The 7,500-nt window shown below is 50.5% G+C and overlaps 1 non-coding gene across 1 annotated transcript; it reads left to right on the top strand.

The window, feature by feature from the left end:
* The first annotated feature begins 6,655 nt into the window (after window positions 1–6,655).
* LOC143176441 (5.8S ribosomal RNA) lies at window positions 6,656–6,810 on the top strand. The gene has a single exon (XR_013000990.1). It is a non-coding gene; the product is annotated as a 5.8S ribosomal RNA (ribosomal RNA).
* The last annotated feature ends 690 nt before the right edge of the window (window positions 6,811–7,500 follow it).

The raw sequence follows: 7,500 nt of genomic DNA, 5'->3' as shown, positions 1-7,500 counted from the left end.
TGTATGACTAGACGGCTTACGCGCGGAGAGTTCATCTCCCGTCCGTCGGAAATTTCGAACGGCTTACGCGCGGAGAAATACACTTCTCCCGTCCGTCGAAATTTTTTTTTTTTACTTTGAACAAGGCGCATAGAGCCCGCCGAACCACGATTTCCGTGCGTCTTACATCTTTCGACGATGGGACGATCCACGCGAAGAGTTGTTTCGTGCTCGCGCGAGGTGCGATAGCGTCGATTCGCTTTTCTGTACGGGGAGAAATAGAACGATGAGTTGACTTATCGGGTCTTCGTTGGAATTACCGTCGCTGGCATTGTAAACTCCAGATGACCTTGTGATTCCTTCGTCGGGCACTGGTAAAGGGTGGCGATGATTCGTTCTATAATAGAAATACCCGTCGTAGCGATTCGGCCGAGACACCCGCCACGAAACACTCTCTCGTCGTGGAATCCCCGCGTCGGAGAGTAAAACGCGCGAAGGCTTACTATGAGAGAAGAAATAGTATATGCCGGTGGTTCGCGTGTGTAGGCTCTATACGAAATTGCGATTCAAGAGAGTAGGAAAAGACGCGATGAACCACGATTTCCGTGCGTCTTACGTCTCTCGACGATGGGACGATCCACGCGAAGAGTTGTTACGTGCTCGCGCGAGGTGCGATAGCGTCGATTCGCTTTTCTGTACGGGGAGAAATAGAACGATGAGCTGACTTATCGGGTCTTCGTTGGAATTACCGTCGCTGGCATTGTAAACTCCAGATGACCTTGTGATTCCTTCGTCGGGCACTGGTAAAGGGTGGCGATGATTCGTTCTATAATAGAAATACCCGTCGTAGCGTTTCGGCCTAGTCACCCGCCACGAAACACTCTCTCGTCGTGGAATCCCCGCGTCGGAGAGTAAAACGCCGAAGGCTTACTTATGAAACTTACGTCTCTCGACGATGGGACGATCCACGCGAAGAGTTGTTACGTGCACGCGTATGGTGCGATTGCGTCGATTCGCTTTTCTGTACGGGGAGCAATAGAACGTTGAGTTGACTTATCGGGTCTTCGTTGGAATTACCGTCGCTGGCATTGTAAACTCCAGATGACCTTGTGATTCCTTCGTCGGGCACTGGTAAAGGGTGGCGATGATGCGTTCTATAATAGAAATACCCGTCGTAGCGTTTCTTCCGAGTCAACCCGCTCACGAAACACTCTCTCGTCGTGGAATCCCCGCGTCGGAGAGTAAAACGCGAATTCATAGTATGGAAACTTACGTCTCTCGACGATGGGACGATCCACGCGAAGAGTTGTTACGTGCACGCGTATGGTGCGATTGCGTCGATTCGCTTTTCTGTACGGGGAGTAATAGAACGTTGAGTTGACTTATCGGGTCTTCGTTGGAATTACCGTCGCTGGCATTGTAAACTCCAGATGACCTTGTGATTCCTTCGTCGGGCACTGGTAAAGGGTGGCGATGATGCGTTCTATAATAGAAATACCCGTCGTAGCGTTTCTTCCGAGTCAACCCGCTCACGAAACTCTCTCTCGTCGTGGAATCCCCGCGTCGGAGAGTAAAACGCGAATTCATACTATGAAAACTTACGTCTCTCGACGATGGGACGATCCACGCGAAGAGTTGTTTACGTGCACGCGTATGGTGCGATTGCGTCGATTCGCTTTTCTGTACGGGGAGAAATAGAACGTTGAGTTGACTTATCGGGTCTTCGTTGGAATTACCGTCGCTGGCATTGTAAACTCCAGATGACCTTGTGATTCCTTCGTCGGGCACTGGTAAAGGGTGGCGATGATGCGTTCTATAATAGAAATACCCGTCGTAGCGTTTCTTCGGAGTCAACCCGCTCACGAAACTCTCTCTCGTCGTGGAATCCCCGCGTCGGAGAGTAAAACGCGAATTCATACTATGAAAACTTACGTCTCTCGACGATGGGACGATCCACGCGAAGAGTTGTTTACGTGTACGCGTATGGTGCGATTGCGTCGATTCGCTTTTCTGTACGGGGAGAAATAGAACGTTGAGTTGACTTATCGGGTCTTCGTTGGAATTACCGTCGCTGGCATTGTAAACTCCAGATGACCTTGTGATTCCTTCGTCGGGCACTGGTAAAGGGTGGCGATGATGCGTTCTATAATAGAAATACCCGTCGTAGCGTTTCTTCCGAGTCAACCCGCTCACGAAACTCTCTCTCTCGTCGTGGAATCCCCGCGTCGGAGAGTAAAACGCCGAAGGCTTACTATGAAACTTACGTCTCTCGACGATGGGACGATCCACGCGAAGAGTTGTTACGTGCACGCGTATGGTGCGATTGCGTCGATTCGCTTTTCTGTACGGGGAGTAATAGAACGTTGAGTTGACTTATCGGGTCTTCGTTGGAATTACCGTCGCTGGCATTGTAAACTCCAGATGACCTTGTGATTCCTTCGTCGGGCACTGGTAAAGGGTGGCGATGATGCGTTCTATAATAGAAATACCCGTCGTAGCGTTTCTTCCGAGTCAACCCGCTCACGAAACTCTCTCTCGTCGTGGAATCCCCGCGTCGGAGAGTAAAACGCGAATTCATACTATGAAAACTTACGTCTCTCGACGATGGGACGATCCACGCGAAGAGTTGTTTACGTGCACGCGTATGGTGCGATTGCGTCGATTCGCTTTTCTGTACGGGGAGAAATAGAACGTTGAGTTGACTTATCGGGTCTTCGTTGGAATTACCGTCGCTGGCATTGTAAACTCCAGATGACCTTGTGATTCCTTCGTCGGGCACTGGTAAAGGGTGGCGATGATGCGTTCTATAATAGAAATACCCGTCGTAGCGTTTCTTCCGAGTCAACCCGCTCACGAAACTCTCTCTCGTCGTGGAATCCCCGCGTCGGAGAGTAAAACGCGAATTCATACTATGAAAACTTACGTCTCTCGACGATGGGACGATCCACGCGAAGAGTTGTTTACGTGCACGCGTATGGTGCGATTGCGTCGATTCGCTTTTCTGTACGGGGAGAAATAGAACGTTGAGTTGACTTATCGGGTCTTCGTTGGAATTACCGTCGCTGGCATTGTAAACTCCAGATGACCTTGTGATTCCTTCGTCGGGCACTGGTAAAGGGTGGCGATGATGCGTTCTATAATAGAAATACCCGTCGTAGCGTTTCTTCCGAGTCAACCCGCTCACGAAACTCTCTCTCGTCGTGGAATCCCCGCGTCGGAGGGTAAAACGCGATATATAATAGTATATGCCAGTGGTTCGCGCGCGTCGTCTCTGAGATACGCGGTCGACAGAGTTCCGAAAACACGTGATGTGCCACGATTTCCGTGCGTCTTACATCTTTCGACGATGGGACGATCCACGCGAAGAGAACGTTCGTGCTTGCGTGAGGTGCAACAGCGTCGATTCGCTTTTCTGTACGGGGAGAAATAGAACGTTGAGTTGACTTATCGGGTCTTCGTTGGAATTACCGTCGCTGGCATTGTAAACTCCAGATGACCTTGTGATTCCTTCGTCGGGCACTGGTAAAGGGTGGCGATGATTCGTTCTATAATAGTAATACCCGTCGTAGCGTTTCGACCGATGTCACCCGCCACGAATGTCTCTCTCGACGTGGAAACCCCGCGCCGAAGAGTAAACGCGAAGGCTTACCATACGAAAGAAAACGGTATTATACGCCTGTGGTATGTGCGTCTCGGCTCTGTGATACGCGATCGGCAGAGTTACAAAAAAACGTTGATGGGCCACGATTTCCGTGCGTCTTACATCTTTCGACGATGGGACGATCCACGCGAAGAGTAGTTACGTGCTCGCGCGAGGTGCGATAGCGTCGATTCGCTTTTCTGTACGGGGAGAAATAGAACGATGAGTTGACTTATCGGGTCTTCGTTGGAATTACCGTCGCTGGCATTGTAAACTCCAGATGACCTTGTGATTCCTTCGTCGGGCACTGGTAAAGGGTGGCGATGATTCGTTCTATAATAGAAATACCCGTCGTAGCGATTCGGCCGAGACACCCGCCACGAAACTCTCTCTCGTCGTGGAATCCCCATGTCGGAGAGTAAAACGCGAAGGCTAACTATATAAGAAACATATAGTATTATTTATGCCTGTGGTTCTCCGTTTGTCCTACTCTCAGATACGCGACTCGGAGAGTTACGAATAATCGTGATGGACCACGATTTCTGTACGTCTTACATCTTTCGACGATGGGACGATCCACGCGAAGAGATCATTCCTGCTTGCGTGAGGTGCGATAGCGCCGATTCGCTTTTCTGTACGGGGAGAAATAGAACGATGAGTTGACTTATCGGGTCTTCGTTGGAATTACCGTCGCTGGCATTGTAAACTCCAGATGACCTTGTGATTCCTTCGTCGGGCACTGGTAAAGGGTGGCGATGATTCGTTCTATAATAGAAATACCCGTCGTAGCGATTCGGCCGTGTCACCCGCCACGAAAATCTCTCTCGTCGTGGAATCCCCGCGTCGTAGAGTAAACGCGAAGGCTTGCTATAGAAGACTATAGTTTATACGCCTGTGGTTCACCGGTTGCCTGCTCTCCGGGGTACGCGATCGCGCAGGAGTTACGGAAGAACTTGATGGGCCACGATCTCCAAGCGGCTATATCTTTCGACGATGGGACGATTCACGCGAAGAGAACGTTCGTGCATGCGTGAGGTGCGATAGCGTTGATTCGCTTGTCTGTACGGGGAGAAATAGAACGATGAGTTGACTTATCGGGTCTTCGTTGGAATTACCGTCGCTGGCATTGTAAACTCCAGATGACCTTGTGATTCCTTCGTCGGGCACTGGTAAAGGGTGGCGATGATTCGTTCTATAATAGAAATACCCGTCGTAGCGTTTCGACCGATGTCACCCGCCACGAAATTCTCTCTCGTCGTGGAATCCCCGCGTCGGAGAGTAACCGCCGAAGGCTTGCTATAGAAGACTATAGTTTATACGCCTGTGGTTCACCGGTTGCCGGCTCTCCGGGGCACGCGATCGCGCGAAGGTTACGGAGGGACGTGAAGCGCCCGAGCAATGAAACGTCCGCAGGAGGAAACGAGCAACCGCCGAACATTGTTTCGCGACGTTTCCATAATGTATTGTCGTTTCGCTCGCATCCCGCTTCTTTCCCCTAGTTTCCTCGACGCGTAGTTTCGCAGCCTTAGTGGACGAATCATTCTCGATTCGAGGAAAGATATGCAGTGGGGCGTGCAATGAGCCCGCCAGAGACCACGATCTCCAATGCGTCTTTACATCTTTCGACGATGGGATGATCCACGCGAAGAGAACGTTCGTGCTTGCGCGAGGTGCGTTAGCGTCGATTCGCTTTTCTGTACGGGGAGAAATAGAACGATGAGTTGACTTATCGGGTCTTCGTTGGAATTACCGTCGCTGGCATTGTAAACTCCAGATGACCTTGTGATTCCTTCGTCGGGCACTGGTAAAGGGTGGCGATGATTCGTTCTATAATAGAAATACCCGTCGTAGCGATTCGGCCGAGTCACCCGCCACGAAACTGTCTCTCTTTCGTCGTGGAAACCCCGCGTCGGAGAGTAAAACGCGCGAAGGCTGTGACTGTAACATATATATATACAGTATACAATGCCTGTGGTTTTTGCGCGTGTCGGCTCTTCGGTATACGCGATCGGCCAGAGTTACGGAGGGACGGTGAAGCGCACGAGAAATTGAAACGGCCGCACGATTGGAACCGAGCAACCGTCGAACATTGTTTCGCGACGTTTCCATAATGCGTTTTCGTTTCGCTCGCATACCGCTTCTTTTCCCCTAGTCTCTGAGACGCGTTTTCGAGCCGTTCTTCTACTATCGATTCTCGTAGAGAGAAGGGACCGGGTAGTCTGGAAGTGGAACCCGCATCTTGCGTGTACCGTACACGGAATTGAGAGGACCGGCCGTGAAGCTCGTTTTAAAGCCGTGCGTCTGACACCCAACTCTTGCGCGCCAATTTCGCGGCAAGAGATAATATGGGACGAATGACCGGCAAAGAGCCAGCTGTGAAGTCTGTTTTTTTAATCGAATCCGTGGACGTGTGTATGCCGTAGCGTCGCTCGTCGTGTTCGTTCATGGTCGTTCCGAGAGAAAGAACGAAAGCGGTAACGAAGGGACCGGCCGTGAAGCTCGTTTTAAAGCCGCGCGTCTGACACCCAACTCTTGCGCGCCAATTTCGCGGCAAGAGATAACATGGGACGAATGACCGGCAAAGAGCCAGCTGTGAAGTCTTTTTTCATTATTTGCTTTCAATCGATCGATCGGTACGATTCGTGCAACGTTTCGCGCGATGCGACGCGAAAACATGCGCGCAACAATAGATGCGTCTGATCGGAAGAACGCGAGGGTCGACTGCACGCGATGGATTCAGTATCGGGTAGGATACAAAATATATCCCCGTCGTTTCCACGCGTGCGAGTCTTCTGCGTCTTTCGCGGGTTTTTGAATGCACTATACGCCCGGAACGTCGAGAAATATATACATATTACTTGAACGTTTTTCGTCTCGAAAGGCTTCGGTGTCGTCTCCAAGGCGACGCCTGAATCTCCTTCGCGCGCTGGTCGGAGATTCAGGTATCAACTTTTATCTTCTCTTTGAAAGAAGAGAGATATTAGGTCGAACAAATGAGAATAAAATTATATATGTGAAATATAAAATTTATACGATTACCCTGAACGGTGGATCACTTGGCTCGTGGGTCGATGAAGAACGCAGCTAATTGCGCGTCAACGTGTGAACTGCAGGACACATGAACATCGACATTTCGAACGCACATTGCGGTCCACGGATACAATTCCTGGACCACGCCTGGCTGAGGGTCGTTTACGTACCATACACTGCTTGCGTAGCTCTGTCAAATCCCCGCCGTCGTTCACCTCTTCGGATCGAACGTTTTTTTACCGAAGGGCGCAAAGAACGTTTCTGAGTCGGGTTAAGAGAAGGATGCTACGTACGAGCGAACGATGGGTGTCTCGTCGGCGTTTGTCGCGGACACGCGAAAATTCTGTGAATTTCACGGACAGTGTACGTTCTAGTTGTTGCAAAACGATCGGAATCGTTTGTATGGACTCGCGTGAGTGTTCGCGGCGTCGTGCGTCGTTCAATTACGACCGCCCGCGGATACCGCTCCACTGCGATATGGATCTGAGCGACAACTTTTTCGGCTGTTCGTGAGATGAACGGTTTCGTGTGTTTAGAAAAATTTTTTTTCCCGCGCTCCCGACGTCACCTGAAATGATGCGTCAGAGGTGAAAGAAAATATTAAGAAGTCGAGAGAGAGAGAGACTACACACGTTTTATTCATATTTTGTATACCGTGCGTGAGACGGATGTGCACGACACGTCGTATGTCGGTATATTACCGACTGGCCCCAGGGAGATTGTTTTCTTCCTCTCTTACGAATGAGATGTACGTTTCGGAGGATCGTCGTTACCGAAACACACGGCAAAACGAGACTTCTCGCAGCAGAACCTTTATACACAATACACATCGACTCTTTTTACCCCGAGAG

Source organism: Nomia melanderi, unplaced genomic scaffold (genome assembly GCF_051020985.1).
Source record: "Nomia melanderi isolate GNS246 unplaced genomic scaffold, iyNomMela1 scaffold0548, whole genome shotgun sequence".
Classification (NCBI taxonomy): Eukaryota; Metazoa; Arthropoda; class Insecta; order Hymenoptera; family Halictidae; genus Nomia; species Nomia melanderi.
This window is presented reverse-complemented; position numbering and strand designations above follow the sequence as displayed.